Source organism: Poecilia reticulata, chromosome 4, assembly GCF_904066995.2.
Source record: "Poecilia reticulata chromosome 4, P_reticulata-male-v2, whole genome shotgun sequence".
NCBI classification, from domain to species: Eukaryota; Metazoa; Chordata; class Actinopteri; order Cyprinodontiformes; family Poeciliidae; genus Poecilia; species Poecilia reticulata.
The window spans coordinates 427646-452045 of record NC_088833.1 but is presented as its reverse complement, the minus strand read 5'-3'; the positions used below and the strand labels follow the sequence as shown (position 1 = coordinate 452045).

The following is a 24400-nucleotide window of genomic DNA, read 5'->3' as shown; positions in this document are numbered from 1 at the left end:
TGTGGGAGGAAACCGGAGTACCCGGAGAAAACCCACCATGCACAGGGAGAACATGCAAACTCCATGCATGTTCTCCCGGGAATCGAAGCCAGAACCTTCTTGCTGCAAGGCAACAGCTCTACCAACTGCGCCACTGTGCAGCCCTGAAAAAATAATTCGTTTTCTGTAATTATTTTTCCATCATAGCAGTTCATGCACAAACCCTTCTTAGAATATCAGAAATGTTTTTATTGTTTTTTTTCAGATTTTGATGTTTGGTGTCAAAAGGAGCTTAAAGACCATCTGAAGAAGAAGTTCCAGAGTCTCTCTGAAGACGTCGCTGAACCTGGAAATAAAACGGTTCTGAACCAGATCTACACAGAGCTCAACATCACAGAGGGGTTAACTACAGAGGTCAACCAGGAACATGAGGTCAGACAGATTGAAACAGCATCCAGGAAACAAGAAACAATCAGAAGAGAAGACATCTTTAAAGCCCCACCTGGAAGTGATGAACCAATCAGAACAGTGATGACCATGGGAGTGGCTGGCATTGGGAAAACTCTGTTAACACAGAAGTTCACTCTGGACTGGGCTGAAGGCAAAACCAACCAGAACATGCAGTTTATATTTCCATTCACTTTCAGAGAACTGAATGTACTGAAAGAGAAAAAGTTCAGCTTGGTGGAACTGATTCATCACTTCTTTGAAGATATTAAAGACGCAGGGATCCGCAGCTTTAAAAAGTTTCAGGTTCTGTTCATCTTTGATGGTCTGGATGAGAGCAGACTTCCACTGGACTTTGATAATAATCTGATCCTGACTGATGCTACAGAGTCCAGCTCACTGGATGTTCTGCTGACAAACCTCATCTGGGGGAATCTGCTTCCCTCTGCTCTCCTCTGGATAACCACACGACCTGCAGCAGCCAATCAGATCCCTGCTGAGTGCGTCAGCATGGTAACAGAGGTCAGAGGGTTCACTGACCCCAGAAGGAGGTGTACTTCAGGAAGAGATTCAGAGATAAAGAGAAGGTCAGCAGGATCATCTCCCACATCCAGAAATCAAAAAGTCTCCACATCATGTGTCACATCCCAGTTTTCTGCTGGATCACTGCTAAAGTTCTGGAGGATGTGATGGAAAACGGAGAGGGAGGAGAGCTGCCCAAGACCCTGACTGAGATGTACATAGAGTTCCTGCTGCTTCAGTTCACAATCAAGGAGAAAAAATTTCATGGACAGCGAAAGACAAAAAATATCTGGAGTCCAGAGAACAAGAAGCTGATTGAGTCTCTAGGTAGTCTGGCTTTAGATCATCTGCTGGAGGGAAACCTGGTCTTCTATGACGAAGATCTTGATAAGTGTGGCATCGACATTAAAGATGCCGCGTTGTTCTCAGGAGTTTTCACTGAGATGTTTAAAAAGGAGAGAGGAACGCGCGACATCTCCGTCTACTCCTTTGTTCATCTGAGCATCCAGGAGTTTCTGGCTGCCATCTACATGCTCCACTGCTTCACCAGCAGGAGGTCAGAGGTGATCAAGACGTTCCTGGGAGAAGAATACAATGAAACATCTCTAGATGAGTTCATGAAGAAAGTCATGGAGAAATCCCTCAGCAGTAAAAATGGCCACCTGGACCTGTTTGTCCGCTTCCTTCATGGACTCACTGTGGAGTCCAACCAGAGACTCTTAGAAGATCTGCTGGGTCAGACAGAGAACCGTCCAGAAACCATCCAGAGAATCATCACCAACCTGAAGAAGATGAACACTGATAGAATCTCTGCTGACAGAAGCATCAACATCTTCTACTGTCTGGTGGAGATGAACGACGTCTCATTTTATCAGGAGATCCAACGGCTGCTGGATTCAGGGAAGGAGCTGTCAGTGACTGATTGTTCAGCTCTGGCCTTCATGCTGCAGATGTCAGAGGTTCTGGATGAGTTGGACCTGGAGAAGTACAAGACATCAGATAAAGGACGACTGAGACTTCTTCCAGCTGTGAGGAACTGCAGAAAGGCTCGGTGAGTCCAGACGTTTTCATTGTGTGAAAGCTGATACAGCACTATTGTCCTCCTGTTTCTTCTTCCTTCATCCTCTGGATGATTTCAGCCATTCAAACATCTAAACATTCAGTTCATCCAGGACAGCTGCAGCTTCTGGTTTTTAGACATTTTGATCATTTTAAAATATTCAACTTTTATCAGTTTTCCGGTTGAAATGAATAGAAAACCCTGAACTCTAGAAAATGTCTATTTTCTCTAAGATCCAATCAGCCAGAGAGACGTTTTAAACTTTAAACTCTTCACTCATTGAGCTGCTGCTCCATAATTCACCTTTTAGGATCTTTGACTGTTTTTATAAAATAATTGTTTAGGTTTGATGGAAAGTTGGACCATTTAAATAATCCATTAATTATAAACTTTGTGAACAGTGTTGATCTTCCTCATCCCATCATCATCCTCACCTCTTCCTCCTCCCACTAGTTTCCTCTGAGTTTGTAACTGCACTCTAAAAAGAAAAAGTTGAACCAACCTAATTGAGTTGCTTCTATGGGTAAAAAGCAATTCAATTAAGTTTCTTGTCAAGTTCTTTTTAAACTGTGCAAATTCCCCACTTGAAAAGGGATTGATGATCCCATGGAGATTCTTAATGACAGGGATTTACTCGAAGGACCAAACAGTTTTCCTTGCTTTTACTTCCATTTATTTTACAGTGTATGGACATGTTCACCGTTGATCCAGAAAGTGCAGGTAAAAACCTTTAAACAAACCCAAAAATAAAAATGACTAATCTTTATAAATTAATTTCACTCAATTGCAAAGGAAATGGCAAATTAGATAATACCAAGCAACCCATCACAAATTAAACATATAAAGTAATCAAAATTAAATACACAAGTAACTAAACTTATGTTAACTTTAAGCTTAACTTTAAAGTGCATTTCAAGTTAATATTTATTTTTACATTTCTTAACATACAAACATCTGCTTCTCAACATTAATAATAAATATTTATTATAATTTAGCTTTAAATTATTCTTTCAAGTAGATGATAAATGAATTAACAATTAAACTCGGTACCCAAATCCATTTCATCAATACAATAAACAATTCAATCATAAAAGTCCATCAATCAATGAACGGCAAGCGTCACTATTAGGTGTTAATGATCCGATCGGCCAAACTGGAAGCCTGGCTGGAGGAATGTAGACAACTTTGCGGTCCGATCTCATAACAATACAGCTCATGTCTTACCGGCTGCCTCTCTGCTCATCTACAAGATCATCCAGTTTTACACAGGTTGACTTGGATCTGTGATTCAACAAGTCCGCAAACTCCTGCCCTCTTTGTTTGGCGGCTTTCTCTCATAGACATTAATACGTAGACGCCTCATGGAGCGGGTCAAAGGTCATGGAGCGGGCCGGCCCGTTGCTGCGATACGTAACAGCGTCCGCCATATTGAATGTGGCATCTCTGCCAGTAAGCTAATACAAGTGAATGGACCGAACTTTATAAAGTGCCGTTCTACAAAGTATTTTAAGTTAATTCCTGCCATTGACACATTTTCTCACACATTAATATATTGGCAATCAAAGATATGACTAAAGAGAGTTTCTAACTCTTGATGTGATTAATTGTTTTGGGGCATTTCTGAATAAAGAGCACAATGTTTTTATTTGATATAAATTATTCTGATAATTGTTATATTGACACTGATGAACAGACACACTTTTACAGTGTTTTATTAAATAATATATTTACATAATTCCATACATTTAACATTTCAAGACAAACAAATAATTTTCCTGTATTTTTTATACGTTATTGAGAAATGACTTGATTATAAATCAATCATTGTCAAAAATTAAACTACATATTTTTCTTACTTTTTTTCCAGAGAATATACACTGCTCAAAAAATAAAGGGAACACTTAAACAACACAATATAACTCCAATAAATCAAACTTCTGTGAAATCAAACTGTCCACTTAGGAAGCAACACTGATTGACCATCAATTTCACCTGCTGTCAGCACATTCAACTTTGTACAGAACAAAGTATTCAATGAGAATATTTCATTCATTCAGATCTAGGATGTGTTATTTGAGTGTTCCCTTTATTTTTTGAGCAGTATATATATATTACAGTTTGTCAACTCTGCTATTGACAGCAAAGAGTGAAAATAATTCTAACAGAGTAAATTATATTTCATTACAAAATCTACATTATTACAATAATACTTCAGATTGAGATATTTAAAAATACACAAAAAGTGAAAGAATAAAACATGTATTTATTATACTGGGAACACTGGTCACAGGCTTCAGTCTGCTGGTCACACTGGGAGAACTCCATGACTTCTGAGACGTCCTGGTTCACAGGCTAAAGCCAAGAATAAAAGAGAAATTATCCAAAAGTGTAATAGAAAATACATCAATGTTTCCTTCACATTCATAAAAAGCCATTTTCAGCATGTTGGGCTCTGACTCGTAGCATCTTTATAGCTAAATACCGACATGGAGAAGCTGAGCTGGAAACAGACTGAAGCTCTGATCCTGACTGATCTTTACTCACTAAATCCTCTGGTTTTTAATCAACTTCTCCTCTAACAGCCGTTTCTCATCACTCTCATTAGAAAACAGTATGAAACGTTAGCTGCTTTGCTAACAATCAGCGGTTATATTAGCTGCTATGCTAACAATCAGCGTTATATTAGCTGCTACGCTAACAATCAGCAGTTATATTAGCTGCTATGCTAACAACAAGCGGTTATATTAGCTGCTATGCTAACAACCAGCTGTTATATTAGCTGCTACGCTAACAATCAGCGGTTATATTAGCTGCTATGCTAACAATCAGCGGTTATATTAGCTGCTACGCTAACAATCAGCAGTTATATTAGCTGCTATGCTAACAAACAACAGCGTTATATTAGCTGCTACGCTAACAATCAGTGGTTATATTAGCTGCTATGCTAACAATCAGCGGTTATATAAGCTGCTACGCTAACAATCAGCGTTATATTAGCTGCTATGCTAACAACAGCGGTTATATTAGCTGCTATGCTAACAACAGCGTTATATTAGCTTCTACGCTAAAATCAGCGGTTATATTAGTTGCTACATTAACAATCAGCGGTTATATTAGCTGCTATGCTAACAATCAGCGGCTATATTAGCTGCTATGTTAACAATCAGCAATTATATTAGCTGCTACGCTAACAATAAGCGGTTACATTAGCTGCTACGCTAACAATTAGCAGTTATATTAGCTGCTATGCTAACAATCAGCGGTTATATTAGCTGCTATGCTAACAATCAGCGGTTATTTTGCTGGCCAATTTAGCTACATAGGAAATATTTTCCGGTTGTTTAGAAGCAAATTTCTGGCTGTAAAGTAATTCTGATCTTTCTTCCTTACCTGGGGAAGGTAATCCTAATGAATCCAGTTTGTTTGTAAAACGGTAGAAACACAGGACTGAAGGAGCTCCGATCCTCTGCTGCCACATAGAAGATGGCGGACGCTTTTACGTACGACTCAGCCTCCATGAGGCGTCTAGTATTGATGTCTATGCTTTCTCTTCCGTCTTCTCTTTTTTCCTTGTCCGTCCCTCTTTTAGGTCCGTGTGGAAGTGCGTGACTTTTTGTTCTTTTTTTTTTTTCCTGATTTGACTTCACATTTATCCAACTTAATTAAGTTTAACCAATTCAATATATTCTACTCATCCAACTCAATTTGTTAATTTTTTAAACAAATGTATTAACAGATTTAAGTCAGTCTTACTCTAATCATTGAACTTACACAGCACTTTTCCAGTCACTTTGACCACTCAAAGCTCTTCACATTAGAGTCACATTCACACACCAATATCCATATCGATATGTGGCAGGAGGAAGCTGGAGTTGAACCTACAACCTTCCGATCACAAGACGACTGCTCTACCCACAGAGACACAGTCGCTTACTGGGGAATCTGTCCTGGTAGCTGGAGTCATGGTCAGACGTGGGATACAAATATTGAACTTAATTATTTCAAGTAAAGTCAAAGTAAAAAGGTCCTTTAAGGAAAAGATTTGTAACTTTTAAATTAGAGCATATTTAGAGGACACTGTAAAAGTTTTTCAAAATATTTAGTTTGGAACAACTTAAAAGTTTGAGTTGACTTTCTGTAGAATTAAGACAAAGAGATTTTAAATGTTTATTAGAAGAAAATAAATGATTTGAGTAAGAGTGACTTAAACCTGTTATCTTAAACATACTTAATACATTTGTTAAATAAAATTAACAAATTGAGTTGGATGATTACAATATATTGAATTAGTTAAACTTAATAAATTAAGTTGGATAAACTTAATTGAATTGCTTGTTACCTCTGGAAGCAATTCAATTAAGTTGGTTCAACTATTTAGTGTAAGTTTTGAGTTAAATGAACACAAAAAGTAAGTTGGCATAGCAACAGCAAAAGAATTAAGTTAAATTAATGTCAATAAGTCCATAAGATGAATTTCAGCCCAAAAACACTTTTTAGAGTGTGAGACCAAAATGTGGTGATTGTTGTCTGGTTCCAGAAAAAGTCCTGGTTTCTGTCAGATCCTCCAAAGCTCTGAGAATCTGCTTCCAGAGCTGGAGCCATTTTCCTCATCAGCTCTTCATCTGCAGCCTCTGTTGAAGCTGTTAGCTGTCCTCCATGAAGACCTGCAGAGACATGAGCTTCACCTCTTTAGACATCCCAGCCTCTTTAGTTCCTGGAGAACTTTCACTGCTTCACCATGAAGATGCTGCTGGACCCAAACGCTCCGTCTCCTCCAGGGGTTTTGCTCTTCAGCTCTTTAGGAGTTTAGCAACAATTTCTTCTGACATCCAAACCTTTGTTCCTCTGAGACGATGGACAGACCACTGCAGAGACATGTGTCCCTCTTCCAACCAGTTTGTCCCAGTTCCTCTCAGACCAACAGAGGACGGTCCAGACCTGAAGGAGCAGCAGGACCGGTTCTGCTGCTGCTCTGCAGGACGACCAGAACAATCTGCAGCTTTTAGCTGAAGCAGGTTGACGACTGTCCACTTTCTACTTTGTTAAAGCATCAAATCCAGCAGATGGACGGAGACACAACTGGGAGCATCATGTGTCTGGTCTGCTCCCAGTTTCCTCTGTGGCAGCATTTAATAATCTGCTGCTGGGAGCCACGTTTCTATAGAATATGCTACTATTATTAATGATGAGGAGGATTCTAGATGCTGCAGCAGCAGATATGGGCTAAACAAACCCAGAGATGCCAGAGGTCCACAGCAGGCTGGACTTCCTGCTCTGCTCACTTCATTTATAACTCACTTCCTGCTTGGTGGAAGATCTCAAGGAGCCAAACGGCCTAGTCCAAGTCAGAGCTGTGAGCAGCTCCTCCTCCTCTCCATCATCTCCAGTAGTTTCCTTCATCCAGCTCAGTCAGCCTCTGCATCAGCTGCTGCAGCTCCTTTGAGGCTCTGATGCTGCAGAGAAACTGAACTTTCCTTCACAGATGATAGAAGATCTTCAACATCTGACTGAGCTGAAGGTCTGAGGACATGAAGCCTGGACCAGAACCAGAACCAGAACCTGGACTGTAGTCAGGAGCTGCACAGAATCTCTGTCGGGTCAAACTCATTGACCTGAAGATCAGAGGTTGATCAGTTGATGACATCATGATGACATCACTGTTATCATATTTTACCTGTTTATGATCCAGATTGATTTCATTAGAACTGAATTTATTTCTCTCTCATCACAGACTTGGTGGCTGTTTGATCCGAAAGGTTGAATGTGAAGTTGTGGCCTCAGCTCTGAAGTCCAACCCAGATCTGACTGAACTGGAAATAAGTCAGATCAAACTGGGAACACTGTTTGGTGATGCCATTGGAGACTCTGATATAAAAAATCTGTCTGAAATCCTAGCGAGTTCAGTCAGTAAAGTGAAGAATCTGAGGTTTGTCTTCTCTATTTATCCAATAAATCATTCATTGATACTTTAGTTCTTAGTTTAATTAATAATTTTATTGTAATATTTTAAACCAACATGTTTAAATGTCAGATTAAAATGTCTAAAACATTTAACCTTATAAATGAATTATTTTCTCTTTTCAGACTTTGAGATTATTGAACTTTGTTTCTCAGTTTTTAAAATGTTTCTGACTGATGAACAAACTGAGTAAAATAATCGAAATGAAGTGAATTAATGATGGAGATGTTTCAGTTTGGTTGGTAAAGATTCAGATGGTTTTATTTCTGATTCTCATCTTTACATCCAGAATGAAATGTTGATCCTCCAGTCGAGCCACAAACACTGACCAGTTCAGATCACCATTAATGAAACATCTAAGAAGTGACTGATTGTAGAAAAGCAAATCTAGATGAGCTGAATGACAGTGAGGTTTGCAGCAGCAGGTTCCTCCCTCTGTCCTGAAGCTGTGGTTCTGTTGGGCCGGGTCAGAGAGGAACCGTCCTCTTCAGTCGGTTGGAGCCTCGTCTCTGTGATGAAGCTTCATCAGGTCTCGTCTCCTGAGGAAATAATGGCCTCCATTGATTTCAGCAGCTTTAAGAAGAACCCAAAGCCATTCATGGATAAACTGAGTGGTTCTGATCCGGTTACCAAGTCGGGTCTCCAGCTGATGATCAGAACCAGCAGAAATAGCTCAGCTCATCCAGGCTGCTGCTCAGAGAAAACTTTGAGTTTCTTTGTTGATCAAATGTTCTGGTTCTGCTGGTTTGGACTCTTTAACCCAGTTTGACTGGATCAGATGTTAGAATCAGTTCATCAAGTTTCTTTTACATTCAGGGAAATTAATTTTCTACATTTTATTATTTATTTGTTCATGTTTCAGTTTTAACTGCATCCTGTTGCTTCAGCTCATCTTTTATTCTTTATTCAGATTTTATAGCTGCAGTTTGTCAGAGACCAGCTGGACGTCTCTGTTCTCAGCTCTGAAGTCCAACCCGACCCATCTGACAGAACTGGACCTGAGCTACACCAACCTGGAAGGTTCTGGACTGAAGGAGCTCTGTGGTTTTCTACAGACTGAAGGCTGCAGACTGGAAACATTGGAGTATGTAATTATATAATTATTGATATTTGAGTGAATAATTATCTATAATTGATCATAAATCAAAGTTCATTTCTTCTGATCTAATAAATATTTTCTGAGTTTGTTCCTGGATCCAGAGTTTAATTTAGTCCCTCTGAGTTGGACCTGCTGATCTGAGGTCAGAACAGGACAGCATTCGGACCCCCAGTGTGTAGAAATCCCCTCAGGTCAAGCAGGTCAAAGGTCATTCAACCCAGTCTAGAAAAGTGAATTCCTGGAATCTGACAGGAACAAATCAATAATCAATGATTGATGCTTCAACACTTTGATCAGAACCTGGAATGATTTTACTGACTAAAATCCTCCAACACATCATGACCCAGTACCAGGTTCTGGTTCTGGTTCTGAAGTCAGCAGGTCTTTATTGAAGCAGCAGCTTGTTGGCTTTAATATTCATGAGAATCTTTAACTGGTTCTGTTGGACTGGTTCACCTGCATCCTGTTGGCTTCAGCTCATCTTTTATTCTTTATTCAGGTTGAACAGCTGCAGGTTGTCAAAGATCAGCTGTGATTTTCTGGCCTCAGCTCTGAAGTCCAACAGCCTCCGTCTGACACATCTGAACCTGATAGGAAACAACCTGAAGGATTCAGATGTTCAGCAGCTGAAACGTTTTGTAGAGACTTTACGGTAAGTAAATGTTTGTAGTGAGTCCAGTTGCTGTCAGCATGTTGAGCTAAACCCAGTTAGCATCAGAGCAAAGCTCCAGTGTTCCCAGTAAAGCTGCAGCTTCTCAGTGGGAGGAGAATGGTTCAGGCTTCCTGATTGGACACAGAGACAGCAACCAGCCAATCAGAGCAGCAGCAGCTTGCTGTGTTCCTGTGTTTGTGTTGGTGTGAAGATGAGTGTTGTTGCTGTGTCCATGTCTCCAGGACGTCCAGCTGGACTCCAGCGTCCAGCCGTCCAGCATGTCTAGAGACAGTGGTCCTCATTCATCAGACTGTGGCAGCAGCAGATCTGATCTCAGATCTGCTTATTCTCTCAGTTCAACAGGAAACAAATGATCAGGTTCATCTTGGTCACAGCTCTGAGATCAGTCTGACTGCAGCCTGGAAACCGTCTACTGGATGTGCTGCGTCACTGACTGCTGCAGGAGAGAGGCTGGAAACACTCACTGATCTGATCCTTCTTCTCTCTGCAGGATCAGATCTCTGTAAAGTAGAGAACGGTCTCTGTGTCCTGCTGATCCTCAGAGGTTGAAGCTGCAGCAGTTTGAGTCTAAAGAGACTCTGACTGGATCCTGATGATGACCTCTGACCTCCAAGATGTCTGTCATTTAGTGTCTGATGTTGTTTGTCTCTTTGGATCAGTAAAGATCCGATTCAAACTGGGCTCCATTTAGAGGCTTCATGGAGTTTTGATCTGAACTGGATTCAACTGGAAAGTTGATTTTTTTTCTCTCTGGTTCATTTTCATCCTGGAACCAGAAATGGTCTGAGATGGAAACATGGGAATCATTTCAGTTCAGCTCTGAATCATGAAAGACATTCAAACCTCTTTTCTCTGCTGCTTCTTCTTCTGCTGACAGGAAAATGTTCCTCAAAGCTCCACAGATAAAAAGATGCTTTACTGAAAACTGCAGAGAAACTTCAGCTTCCATCACAGAAACCAGTTGAACCAGTTTAGAACTGGATGTCCCACAGAAACTCTGATTGTTTTGTGTTTTACTTTTAACTCCATGTTTCATGTTTTAGTTTTCTAGAGAACTTTAGGACTCGATGTGTCACATCAGGCTCTTTACAGAGATTTTATTGACTTATTCAGACCTCAGAGAATCACTGGGATAATGTGCTGATTGGTTTATGTTATTTTTATATTTCTTCTAACCTAATATGTGTTATTTGGTTAATAAAGATTTTAATAATGATCTTTGTACAAATATAATAACTGCACCTTTTATTTTAATCCTTCATGCTGTCCAGCTTTTTGTATTTGGATCAACAAAGAAATTAAAATATATTTAAGTTTTCATTTTTACTTTGACAGGTTTATTTAGTAATAACAGAAACATCCTGTTCAGTTGATCTGAGCTTTAAGCTTCTCATTTAGACAGCAGTTTATTTTGCATTATTTAGACCAAGAATATTTAAATAAAATACACGAGCTAACTGGTTTCCAGCTTCAGATTAGCAGGTTAACTGGTTCCAAGTTCAGACTAGCAGGTTAACTGGTTCCCAGCTTCAGACTAGCAGGTTAACTGGTTTCCAGCTTTAGACTAGCAGATTAACTGGTTCCCAGGCTAACTGGTTCCCAGCTTCAGACTAGCAGGTTAACTGGTTTCCAGCTTCAGACTAGCAGGTTAACTGGTTCCCAGGCTAACTGGTTCCCAGCTTCAGACTAGCAGGCTAACTGGTTTCAAGCTTCAGACTAGCAGGTTAACTCCATGTCTCCAGGACGTCCAGCTGGACTCCAGCGTCCAGCCGTCCAGCATGTCTAGAGACAGTGGTCCTCATTCATCAGACTGTGGCAGCAGCAGATCTGATCTCAGATCTGCTTATTCTCTCAGTTCAACAGGAAACAAGTGATCAGGTTCATCTTGGTCACAGCTCTGAGATCAGTCTGACTGCAGCCTGGAAACCGTCTACTGGATGTGCTGCGTCACTGACTGCTGCAGGAGAGGCTGGAAACACTCACTGATCTGATCCTTCTTCTCTCTGCAGGATCGGATCTCTGTAAAGTAGAGAACGGTCTCTGTGTCCTGCTGATCCTCAGAGGTTGAAGCTGCAGCAGTTTGAGTCTAAAGAGACTCTGACTGGATCCTGATGATGACCTCTGACCTCCAAGATGTCTGTCATTTAGTGTCTGATGTTGTTTGTCTCTTTGGATCAGTAAAGATCCGATTCAACTGGGCTCCATTTAGAGGCTTCATGGAGTTTTGATCTGAACTGGATTCAACTGGAAAGTTGATTTTTTTCTCTCTGGATCATTTTCATGCTTGAACCAGAAATGGTCTGAGATGGAAACATGGGAATCATTTCAGTTCCGCTCTGAATCATGAAAGACATTCAATCCTCTTTTCTCTGCTGCTTCTTCTTCTGCTGACAGGAAAATGTTCCTCAAAGCTCCACAGATAAAAAGATGCTTTACTGGAAACTGCAGAGAAACTTCAGCTTCCATCACAGAAACCAGTTGAACCAGTTTAGAACTGGATGTCCCACAGAAACTCTGATTGTTTTTGTGTTTTACTTTTTAACTCCATGTTTCATGTTTTAGTTTTCTAGAGAACTTTAGGACTCGATGTGTCACATCAGGCTCTTTACTGAGATTTTATTGACTTATTCAGACCTCAGAGAATCACTGGGATTATGTGCTGATTGGTTTATGTTATTTTTATATTTCTTCTAAACTAATGTGTGTTATTTGGTTAATAAAGATTTTAATAATGTTCTTTGTACAAATATAATAACTGCACCTTTAATTTTAATCCTTCATGCTCTCTAGCTTTTTGTATTTGGATCAACAAAGAAATTAAAATATATTTAAGTTTTCATTTTTACTTTGACAGGTTTATTTAGTAATAACAGAAACATCCTGTTCAGTTGATCTGAGCTTTAAGCTTCTCATTTAGACAGCAGTTTATTTTGCATTATTTAGACCAAGAATATTTAAATAAAATACACGAGCTAACTGGTTTCCAGCTTCAGATTAGCAGGTTAACTGGTTCCAAGTTCAGACTAGCAGGTTAACTGGTTCCCAGCTTCAGACTAGCAGGTTAACTGGTTTCCAGCTTTAGACTAGCAGATTAACTGGTTCCCAGGCTAACTGGTTCCCAGCTTCAGACTAGCAGGTTAACTGGTTTCCAGCTTCAGACTAGCAGGTTAACTGGTTCCCAGGCTAACTGGTTCCCAGCTTCAGACTAGCAGGCTAACTGGTTTCAAGCTTCAGACTAGCAGGTTAACTGGTTTCAAGCTTCAGACTAGCAGGTTAACTGGTTCCCAGGCTAACTGGTTCCCAGCTTCAGACTAGCATGTTAACTGGTTTCCAGCTTCAGACTAGCAGGTTAACTGGTTTCCATCTTCAGACTAGCAGGTTAACTGGTTTCAAGCTTCAGACTAGCAGGTTAACTGATTCCCAGGCTTTCCAGCTTCAGGCTAGCAGGTTAACTGGTTCCCAGCTTCAGACTAGCAGGTTAACTGGTTCCCAGCTTCAGACTAGCAGGTTTACTGGTTCCCAGTGATGTAAATGAAGGCAGATTCTTCTCCTGGGTTCACTGTAATGGGTTCTCTGTCAGCTGGCAGAGACTCTGAGCGGAGCTAACGATGCTAACAGGTTTAAGCAGAAACTCGTTTTAAACACAAACTGATTATCAGCAGCTGCAGATCTAAACTCTGATGCTGAACAATGGAGTCTGTCCTTCAGTTCACTGATAATCGGTCGTGATTTTATCATTAAACCGATTCATCATTCAATCTTACTGAATTCCTTTTCAGTAAAACACATCTTAATGTGAATTAACATAACTTTTAACTATTAATATAATTATATTCTTCTACATTCCCCCCTAAAATAAGGACACTTATTTTCTAGTTAATCTGTAGTGCATTGCTCTCCCATGGTCATAGGTTCCATTGGTATAGGATCGAAAAACCCTCTCTGACAATCCTTTCATCCGAGGGGAACATTATCCTATGGCCCTCCGGGCAACCACCCTCAGGCACCAGTGAAATCAATGACCATGGTACCCACAATGATTTCTGCTCAAACACCATCATAGGACAGTTGGCTTGGTTTGAACCGAGTAGTAGTAAACTTGACTTCTCTGCAGCGATGCAGTGCAGCGTTGTGTAGTACAGGTCCTGTCCTCGGTCGCAGAAGCAAATTGTTGTTCCGGGTTGATGTTTCCTTGATTTTATTACTCTGCCTTCTCACTGTCCAGGTTCAGGTCCCATCACATTCCCATGTCCATGAGTCTCTGAGTCCAACACACAGGGTCCCTGAACCGCCAGTCACTCTGGTTTCCCTGAGAAGACAGGAAAACTGAGCAGTATCTTATAGTGCAACATGTTCCAATTAAAGGTCTTCATTACTTGTATGGAGAATCCTTGATGCTCCTTATTGGACTCTAAAGTCCCATTAATAACTCACATGTGACCTGCGCATGAGGACCTTCCATATACATTTAACATATTGTCCATGTCATATTATTACCACCTCAACATTCCTCCCCACTATCACTCAGTGAAGGAACAACGTAAATCAGAATTGAACAAAAGGAAATCACGTCGGGGTCACCAGTTTATGGAGGAATTCAAAGGTGATAAACTCATGAATTAAGAGACGATACACAAAACTCCATTCTCTCCGGCTCACTGGCAAACAGGAAGGCATTTAATGCACATCTGCAGCATCACACATTACATTTTCATCATCTCATTTTCATCGTCTCAGAATCCAAAATGTCTTGTCTTTTGCTTCTGGCTTCGAGCATTTATACCGTTTCAGTCTGCTATTGTGTATTGGAAACCGTCTGACCAATGGCGTTCTGAATCTTGCTTCTGGCTCTGTTTTACATTGAGTGTGTTGGAAGTTCCAAGAATTCTGGGTTTGACCTCGTGGAAGTTAAATCTGCTCCTTCAGAGGACCATTAGTCAGATTGTTAGTTCTTATCTGTTCAAACAGACATCCTTTCCATGTTCTGTTTTCGTTCCATTTGCGTGCAACGCACAATGGAAGGAAAAGAGACACACCAAAATCTTCTGCAATAACAACTCAATAATATTTTAGCTCCGACATAATGAAAGGACACTTGCCAGGAATTCCTTGCACAACAACTTACTGGGTAATATTGACCCGCACATTCGACATAATACATTCCTTTTCAGTAAAACATATCTTAATGTGAATTAACAAACTTTTAACTATTAATATAATTATATTCTTATACATAAGTTTGAAGGATTTTAGTGTGTAGTTTCAATGTGTGACCACATGAGGGCGGTAGAGAGCGAGTCTGGCAAAAACAAAATGTAAATAATCTTCTGTTTACTACAGTTTAATATTTTTAAAAGCTTCATTGACTTTTAATTGTATTAATTGTTCTTTAGGTGGTTCTACCTGCTTGAGGTCCTGATCTCAGCTGGTTGAAGATTATTAACAATAAATGTTTTAGTTTAAATGTTTTCCAGACTTTGACTCTCAAAGTTACCCAGGGTAGGATATTTTCATCTAAACTGGCTCAGAGCTCTGATATCCCCAGTTGCAGATGCTGTAAGTGATGCATGGATTTAAAATACTACATTTTACCAAAGCTTTAAAGTAAAATTCATCAAAACAGAAAATAGTTTTCCAGTCTTGGAAGATAAGTTATACTTTCTTGATCTACACGTATGAAAATGGTTCAACAGCCTAAATGTGCAGTCAGAACTATAGAGGAATTGTTTAACTCAAAGAACATTCATGTGTTAAAATGGCCTAGTCAAAGACCAAACCTGAATTCAAGCTAAATCAATAACTAAAATAAAAATTGATGATATCCACAGACTCTCACCATCTAATCTGACACATAAAATCCAGACACGCTCAGACCAAAGGGCATTTTAGAGACATTTTCTTTTCTTCTACCTATTTTGAGCTTCTTTCAGTAAGAGTCGTTTATGGCCACTTGCCACTTTAAATCCAAAGGTGCTGCACCTAGCCACGTTCCTCGACTCAACGTTTACACTCGGAAATGAAAATGGCTGCAAACAGATGTGCAGTAGTACAACTGTACATCCTTGAATAGTAGAAGTGGAACCTTCTTCACAACCAACAAGAACGCAGCAAGTGGTTTCCTGACGGTGAGTCAACAACAAACACTTGTCTTTTCCAGCAGCCATTGTACAGTGCATAAATCCAGCTGACCAAATGTGCTGTAGTTCAGCTTGGGTTGCTAGGTAACGGGGCTGGGCTATGGTAGGGTTGCTAGGTAACGGGGCTGGGCTCTGGTAGGGTTGTTAGGTAACGGGGCTGGGCTCTGTTTGGGTTGCTAGGTAACAGGGCTGGACTCTGGTAGGGTTGCTAGGTAACGGGGCTAAGCTCTGTTGGGGTTGCTAGGTAACGGGGTGGGCTTTGCTAGGGTTGCTAGGTAACGGGGTGGGCTTTGCTAGGGTTGCTAGGAAACGGGGTGGGCTTTGCTAGGGTTGCTAGGAAACGGGGTGGGCTTTGCTAGGGTTGCTAGGAAACGGGGTGGGCTTTGCTAGGGTTGCTAGGAAACGGGGTCAGTGATCAAATGACCAAAAATATACCACAGTACTTCCAAATAAAGTGTGTAGAATCCCCTAAAAGTCTCACACATGCAGCCCAAGCAGCAGAAAGCAGGAAGTGACCTAACGTGGCTGAACAGCAGACAGACAGACACTGAAATGAGGAAACACGGATGGGGTCATGACCCTGGATCTGTGAATCTGTGGGAAAGCCATGTTCCACTGAGCTGGTGTCAACCACAACACTAACTCTATTCCTCCTTTTCTCTCCGTTCCTCACATCAGTTTGTCAGTATTCCCACCATGTGTCCATAACCTCACAGGACAAGATGCTGCAAATCACTTTTTCTCCAAGTGCTTAACATCTATTTTCTATCCTTTAAGGTGGTTTGGTCCTAAACAGGTTCATTTCTATGCCGTTTCGCTGACAGCAGCAATAATTAGTCGACACTTTGAATGATAGTGATGGTGATAAACGCTGTGAAGAAGCTAAAATCAGCACTGGATTTGTCTGCATGTTTGACTGAGACCTAATGTATTTCATCCCTCTGGGCTGTGAGGCTCTGCTGTACAGGAAAGAATTAAAACCACATCAGTGACTGACTCCGGCGTAATGAATGGATGTTTTTCCATTAATACCAACAAACACACAGTACAGTTTTTGATTTTCACTCTAGCAATAAATCCAGCTGCAGTAAATATTCTGCAGAGGTTTCCAAGGAGACGCACATCACAGGTTTCTAAACTACATCAATGCAACGAGATAAACAAAAAGATTATTTTGTCTCTGATATTTAAGCTTTTCTTTGTCTGAATAAGAGTTTTAATATGACTAAATTATTATTGGTAAACAAATGGAACCAGGCTGTCAGTTGGCCTGTATATAATAACAGGAGACTAAATCAACGCCAATGCTGTTGCTATGACAACCGTTAGCATCCTCTTCATCAGAGTGTCTTCAGTCAGAGGCGTCTTCAATTCACTGCAACACAGACTGCTACAAGAGAATCTTTCCTGCCAACAGCATCACCATCTACAGAGACTATGAAGAATTTCAATCAATGAATTAAAACATTTAATTTCCCTTTGGGATCAATAAATTATTTTTGAAGTGAATTTGAATATGTACTGTAAAAATATAAAAGTTACACATATATACAAAATAATTCTTTATTCTTGATTTTTATACTTTTATATTTAAAATGTCGAGCAAAGTGGAACTAAGGTAAAGTTTTTAAAAATATAACTTTATTTCAAACAAATAACATGAACATGCATAGGGATGTTAACTCAATGACAAATACTAAAATATGATAATAAAAACAAAGAAATAATAATGACAGACATTGAGGGTGTTGACGTTAAAGTCTTGAGCAGCAGAAGAGATTAAGTCTGTTATATTAAAGCTTAAAAATAATAAATGTCCTGGAGCAGACGGGTCCCCAGGAGGATTTTATAAATACTTTCAGGCTGAACTTATTCCACTCCAGCGCAGCGTTTAATGAAGCTTTAAGATCCAAAGACCTTGTACAGGTAATAGTGCATCTTATCTCTCAGCTTATGACTGAGTAACATGTAGACGGTTGTTTAGGTTAGAAAATCACTAAAATGCTCAAATTGCTGTCCACCTTACTGATGGGGTTATGCTCCCCCTGCAGGTTAAAACAGGTAGGTGCAGTAGTGGCAACAGGTTTAGATTTTTAATGGGAGTTAAGTTGACTTAGAAAGAGCCACAGTCACTCCTTACAATTAAATCAAGATGAAATAAATGTTTAATATTTCATGTCCTTCATTTTATTATCACAGCTATGATTGATCACTCCTAAAGCAGGTGTAACAAATAGAGCAATAAAAATCAGATATTTGTTGTTTCCATCATCAGGATGAAACTAAAACAGTTTAAGAACCTAAAATGTGTCCAGATCATTCAGAACAGATTCTCACCATCAGTGACTGGGTGACTGGTTAGTTAGTCTTCCAGATTAGCAAAGCTATGATCACGAGTCGACTCCCAAAGCTAAAGAAACTCCAGTCACACCAAGTCCGACCTTCAGAGCATCTTCCAGTGTGTATGCACTGTATGCAACGCAAAGGGGCAGCTGCACTAGAGGGGGCGGTACCGGTCGGGTTCTGCTGGGGGACGGAGCAGGGACAGTTTACAGCTCAGGGTCTTTATTTCTGGACTTTATGAGTAAAACTGATCAGAAACCAGTCAGGAGAACATTCCCGCTTTGTGGAAGCTTTAAAACAAGGTTTTCAAAATAAAAGACGGAATAGAAAATAGTAGAAATGTCTTTATTGTCCCCCAGCAGAATCACACAAAGCAAACAGAAAACAGAGACAGTAGGTTCAATTTGAACCTGTAGCCTCGTTCACCGTTTCCATCTACAGAGAACTGCCTGTGAGGGATTGACCCTCCCCAACAGCTGCTGTTTCTGTTACTTTTATCACTTATTTAGTGAATGTATCTGGTGTTTGGGGAAGTAACTTGATTTATTTACTTGTTTTAATCACCTTCTCATCTCTCTGAGGTCACCGGGTCATGTGTTGCCATGGAAACGCGCCCATGAGCAGCGCTGACGAGGACCTGGTGTTTTCAATCAGCCTCATTGGGAAATCCATTTTCTGAGAGGAGGAGAGAAGTTTTTGATTTGTTTGGGCCCAGATTGTTTTTGTTTCTAGTTTTGTTTGAGTTCATTGTAACTGTCTTCAAAGCTGAACTTTGACCTTTTGTTTAAACAGCCAAGACCAAATGTTTTTGATTCCAGATGAAATAGTTTTGTCTCTTAATCTGAATGAAAGAACAGTTTTCAATGGACACAAGAAGCTTCAGGAAACGTCCTGACGTCTCTTCATGGTCAGGGCTCTGTGTTTGTTTTCATTAGTTATTGATTGAACCAGCAGCTGTTCATTTGACTCCTTATCAAATATTCATATTGAAGCCAGAAGCAGCGAACGGAGCGTCTGAACTGTGGATCTGCTGTTCATGACAATCAGATGAAACTGAGATAAAACGTCTTTTCTGTGAGCCTGTTGCTACACCTGACTGCAGGTGGCGCCGATGGCCTGAATACACTTTTCTTTATTAAATACCTTTTAATATTTCCTCATGTGTCAGAAACCTGGTGGTGTTTGCTTGTTTCTACACTAAAGTCAGTCTGACCTGATCTGTGTGAATTATTTATCGATACATGAAGAAATTTACAGGATTCATTCTATGTAGTTATTATCTATGCTTTGGTCACTCAGGCTCTCATGGTCTCTGAATAACCCAGTAGAGAGTGTGCACTTGTTTATATTAACATGCGGGGTCCTGAGCACGGAAGCACACCAACGTTGAGGGGCCCAGTTAAGTTGTGGGGCCCAAAATGCTGGACCCCGCATGGGAAACCAGTCTAAAGCAGCTTGGGATGCTCTCCTAACATGCCTCATGCATTCACTTGGCACACAAGGTAGCAAAATCTGGAAAAGTGTGTGTCAAGGTGGGGTCCCCCTGCTGGTTTAACATGGTACTGCAATTATACACACACAGGAAGTGTGTATACAAGTGTGTATACACACAGGATGTGCAAGGGCCCCTCATGGTCCACGTTTTGACTAAGATTGGCTGATATAAATAAGCTATTACCTGAACATGAAGAAATTTACAGGATTCATTCTATGTAGTTATTATCTATGCTTTGGTCACTCAGGCTCTCATGGTCTCTGAATGACCCAGCAGAGAGTGTGTGTGTGTGTGTGTGTGTGTGTGTGTGTGTGTGTGTGTGTGTGTGTGTGTGTGTGTGTGTGTGTGTGTGTGTGTGTGTGTGTGGTGTGTGTGTGTGTGTGTGTGTGCTGCAGATAAACACCAGTAGATGTTTTGGGTTTGATGGTTGATGTTTTTTCTCATCATGAGCTAAAAGTAAAATAGTTTTAAATATTTCTGCTGTAGCACAAAAGGCCCTTAATTTAGCAAAAACCATGAGAAACTATAAACTCTGATTTGTGTAAGGAGATAAATAGTAGTTTGTTTAAAGAAATAACTAAATGTAGTGCTATATAAATATTTAGTTTCTTTATATATCGAGCACTGCTGGGTGAAATCGCTGAATCAGGTTTCTTCATATATTGTGACCAGAACAGAGCATATTAGACGGTCACTGTTTGGACTGAAAGCTCTGCAGGCTGAGAGTTTGACCCCAGAGACAGTTTGGTTCTCATGCAGCTGCAGGAAAAACAACTTCCAGCCTTTTGCGTGAGACTCGAACCGCATCAGCTAGTGAGACCACAAGCATTTAACCAGCAGGTATTATTAGATAATACCTATATTATTATTTATTCTGACGTTCACATGTTTGAGCTTCACTTCTGTCCAGCAGGTGGCAGCAGCAGGCTGCATTTTACCGCTTCCGGTTAGCTTCGTTAGCTCGTGTGTCTCAGGCCGTGTCCAGGTGTGTTGTGAGTCTGCGCAGCAACAATGTGTTCCGTTGAGCCTCTGAGAGAGTTTATCAGAGAGAGACTAACTGCTGCTGCTGAAGAAATCTTCACCCAGCTGGAAAAAACCATCGTCCAGTACGAGGAGGAGATCGACCGGCAGCGGAGTTGTCAGTTCAGCAGACGCAACAAGTTATGACGAGAATAAGTCATGAAATTGTTTAGAATCCGATAACTAGATAGATATACATGCGTTGTCGTGGTTTCAAAGTGTATTTAAAGCAGCTGCAGATCATTTAATGTACATTTAACATTTCAAGACAAGAAACAAATAATTTTCCTGTATTTTTATACGTTATTGAGAAATTCCTTTTGATTTATAAATCAGTCATTATCAAACATTAAACTACATATTTTTCTTACTTTTTTCCAGAGAATAAATATTTATTACAGTTTGTCAACTATTGACAGCAGAGTGAAAATAATTCTAACAGAGTAAATTATGTATATTTCATTACAAAAGCTACATTAATACACTAATACTTCAGATTGAGGTATTTAAAAATACACAAAAAGTGAAAGAATAAAACATGTATTTATTATACTGGGAACACTGGTCACAGGCTTCAGTCTGCTGGTCACACTGGGAGAACTCAATGACTTCTGAGACGTCCTGGTTCACAGGCTAAAGCCAAGAATAAAAGAGAAATTATCCTAAACTGTAATAGAAAATACATAAATGTTTCCTTCACATTCATAAAAAGCCATTTCAGCATGTTGGGCTCTGACTCGTAGCATCTTTATAGCTAAATACCGACATGGTGAAGCTGAGCTGGAACTTTTTGGGGGCAAACAAAATGATTGTACGTAGCTGGACATAGACAACAACACCGGTAGCCTACAGGCTACTTGTTAAGCTTCAGGTGCTGTATTGGTATTAGCTAGTCATCTTTTAACTAACTTTACCTGCATCCAGCAGCTTCACTCAACTCAGTCTGTTAGTTTGGGGAAAAACTGTGAAAGTTCTTTGCGTTTGCTGGTTTGCTGCCATGATTCTAACACCTGTGCAGCTCCGCCCAGCAGCAGCAGGTCTCCTTCACTGCCGCACAGGTGGAAACCCAGCGCGAGCGTCGTAGCGCTCATGTTGCGTTTAATGGCGGCTCGGAAAAACAGGTTACCACAAGTTAACACCGGATTAAACAGTATTAACTGCTGATAAAAGTGACAGAGGACACAGATATGGGAAGTGTGGAAGCCCTACTGTATCAAACTGACAGAGGAATAACAGAGAGTTGGCCATTCTAAGGTAAAAACCCAGCACATACAGCGTTCATGTTTTTTCTATTTTTCATCCAGACGGCTTCCCGCGCCCCCCTGCAATGGCACTGCGCCCAATTTAGGGGGCGCGCCCCACAGTTTGGGAACCTCTGATTTAGAGGGAGAAAATATAATCAGTTAAATAGGATCATTTCTTTAAATATACCGTATTTCCCGTCTATTTTAGATTGAGTCTGACTTCTTCTGACTTTTCTTTGGTCCCTGAACGTCTCTGAGTTTTATTTTCACTTTCCTCATTTGACGCAGTTTGGATTTGCCGCAATCTGTGGGTAAGAAACTTAACATTTCTTTCGTTGTGATGGTTTAGATCGTTTTAAGGGTCGTTGCGTTCAGAATCAGCAGAAACTTCCGCTCCATAGTTCCCAGTAACAGATTCCCAGCCGAAACTGGAAGGAACCGATGAAAATCTGCCCGCAGCAGAAAACACGGGCGGCCTGGAGCTGCAAGACGTTCATAGGATCCATAGATATTTATATGAATACTAAATACTGCTGAGGTAAAAGAATGTGACATTAATCCTTGATGACAATTTTAACATTTCATCTAGAAATACTTAAGTATATTTTCGTGTATCTGTACTTAAGTAGATTTAATAATGTATACTTTCTACTTTTACTCCACTACATTTTACAGTAAGCATCTGTACTTTCTACTTCACTACATTTCTACTAAACTGTCGCGTTACTCGTTACATCCAAGTCTCGTTGCGCTTTTTGCCATTAAAATGTGAAGTTCAGGATTTAAGATGGCGCCGTAAAATCCCAGCAATAACGTGACTTAGTGTCTGTTGTCACCCATCGGCTCCACCTTTACTCGCTGCGGAGCTCCAGACATGCGCAGTGGTTTCCTCTGAGCGGGAGAAGATGTTTGTCTAATGTCAGTAATATAATAGCTGCATAAATCATAGATATGGCGACATGTAAAATCAGCAGCGCTTCGCTTTCACAGACGGCGGGACTTTGTCCAACTTTTAGCGTCACTTGGAAGGAAAGCTTAAAGAAAGGTAAGATCTGTGGACGTGATGCTAGCTAAGCTAGCTGTACAGAGACACATGTTGCATCTGCGATGAAAAAAGTTGTCACTCATGCGCTGAATTATTGTGTGGAGGTGTTGACTGAGGTGTCGCAGATATGGGACAACGCTGTGACCAAAGTGCAATATAGTGATATAACATTCAGGAACGATCCAATTCTTCTGGACGGATCTTTACTAAATCCTAAAGGACTGAAGTCTCACTGAGAGCCGTTCTGTGTTCTTGTGATGCTCTGCGTGCTACATTGCAGTAGCTATTATTTTATTTCATAAAAACAAAAAACAAATATATATATATATATATTTATTTAATTGGTGAATAAATAAAACAACAACGTAAGAACACAGCATGCTCATTGCTCTTTGTTTTCGTCTCCTGTCATGGTGGCAGACGTTGCAGCAGGAGGGAGGATGAGAACAGTCACCTCCTTCTGTTTGGTTACTTCCTGCTTATTGCACCTTGGACAGTGTGCATAGTTTACAGTTGTTTATCGTTAATTGCTATGTTTAATGGTGCAGACAGTTGTGGTTTCTGACATGGGCAATATGGGCAACCGCCCAGGGTGGTATTTTCTTTAGTGATGGCAGGAGACCTCTGTGGATTGTAGCACAGAGATGAAAGCAAAACAGAATGAAGAAGAGTTTGAATTGATAATGGTTACATTTATTTCAGCTCTAAGTATTTAATATCTAGGTGTTTTATGGGAAAGTGGATCTTTCAGATCAATTTGAGAAGCAATTTTGATAGGTGCACTTAATTTTCTTGTGTCATGTAGCGTGGGGCGCTGGTCTTAGTCTTGATTTGGTCTCAGGTTTGGTGGTCTAGACTACAACTTTGCTACGTGGCTCCTTGGTTCCATGTCCTCCCCTGCCAGTTGGATTTCTTTCAAAATAAAAGCCACTACTGGTAAAAAAAGTGAAGTTCATGCTATGTTAGGACAGGAGACAAAATGTTTCCATCCCTGAAATTATGATGCATAGAATCGCATGTCTAAGTCTAAACTATGTTACAGAGTAAACAATAAAACATGCTTTATCTGTGGCATTGTTCATTAAAATGGCACATTTCTATTGTTTTAAAATTAAATATGATCGGTTCACTTAATGATATTAGTGATTAGGTAATCCATTCAGCAAGTACTTTTACTTTTAATACTTAAGTATTTTTAAAAGCCAGTACTTTTTTACTTTTCCTTAAGTAAAATGTTAATGTGGTACTTTTACATTTTCTTGTCTACATTTTTGTCTGTGTATTTGTACTTTTACTTAAGTACATTTTCTGAGTACTTTCTCCACCACTGGAAAATGTCACTTATTCAAAACTCCACTTCAGTCAGAGTTAGTTTTT

The 24400-nt window shown here is 40.1% G+C and overlaps 1 pseudogene across 1 annotated transcript in view; it reads left to right on the top strand.

The window, feature by feature from the left end:
* Nucleotides 1-11055, top strand: part of LOC145551253 (protein NLRC3-like) — a 29110-nt pseudogene extending 18055 nt beyond the window's left edge. The window contains exons 8-12 of the transcript XR_014087084.1: nucleotides 245-1999; nucleotides 7740-7934; nucleotides 8878-9051; nucleotides 9566-9718; nucleotides 10230-11055. The product of XR_014087084.1 is annotated as a protein NLRC3-like (transcript). The remainder of the gene's footprint in view (nucleotides 1-244; nucleotides 2000-7739; nucleotides 7935-8877; nucleotides 9052-9565; nucleotides 9719-10229) is intronic.
* The last annotated feature ends 13345 nt before the right edge of the window (nucleotides 11056-24400 follow it).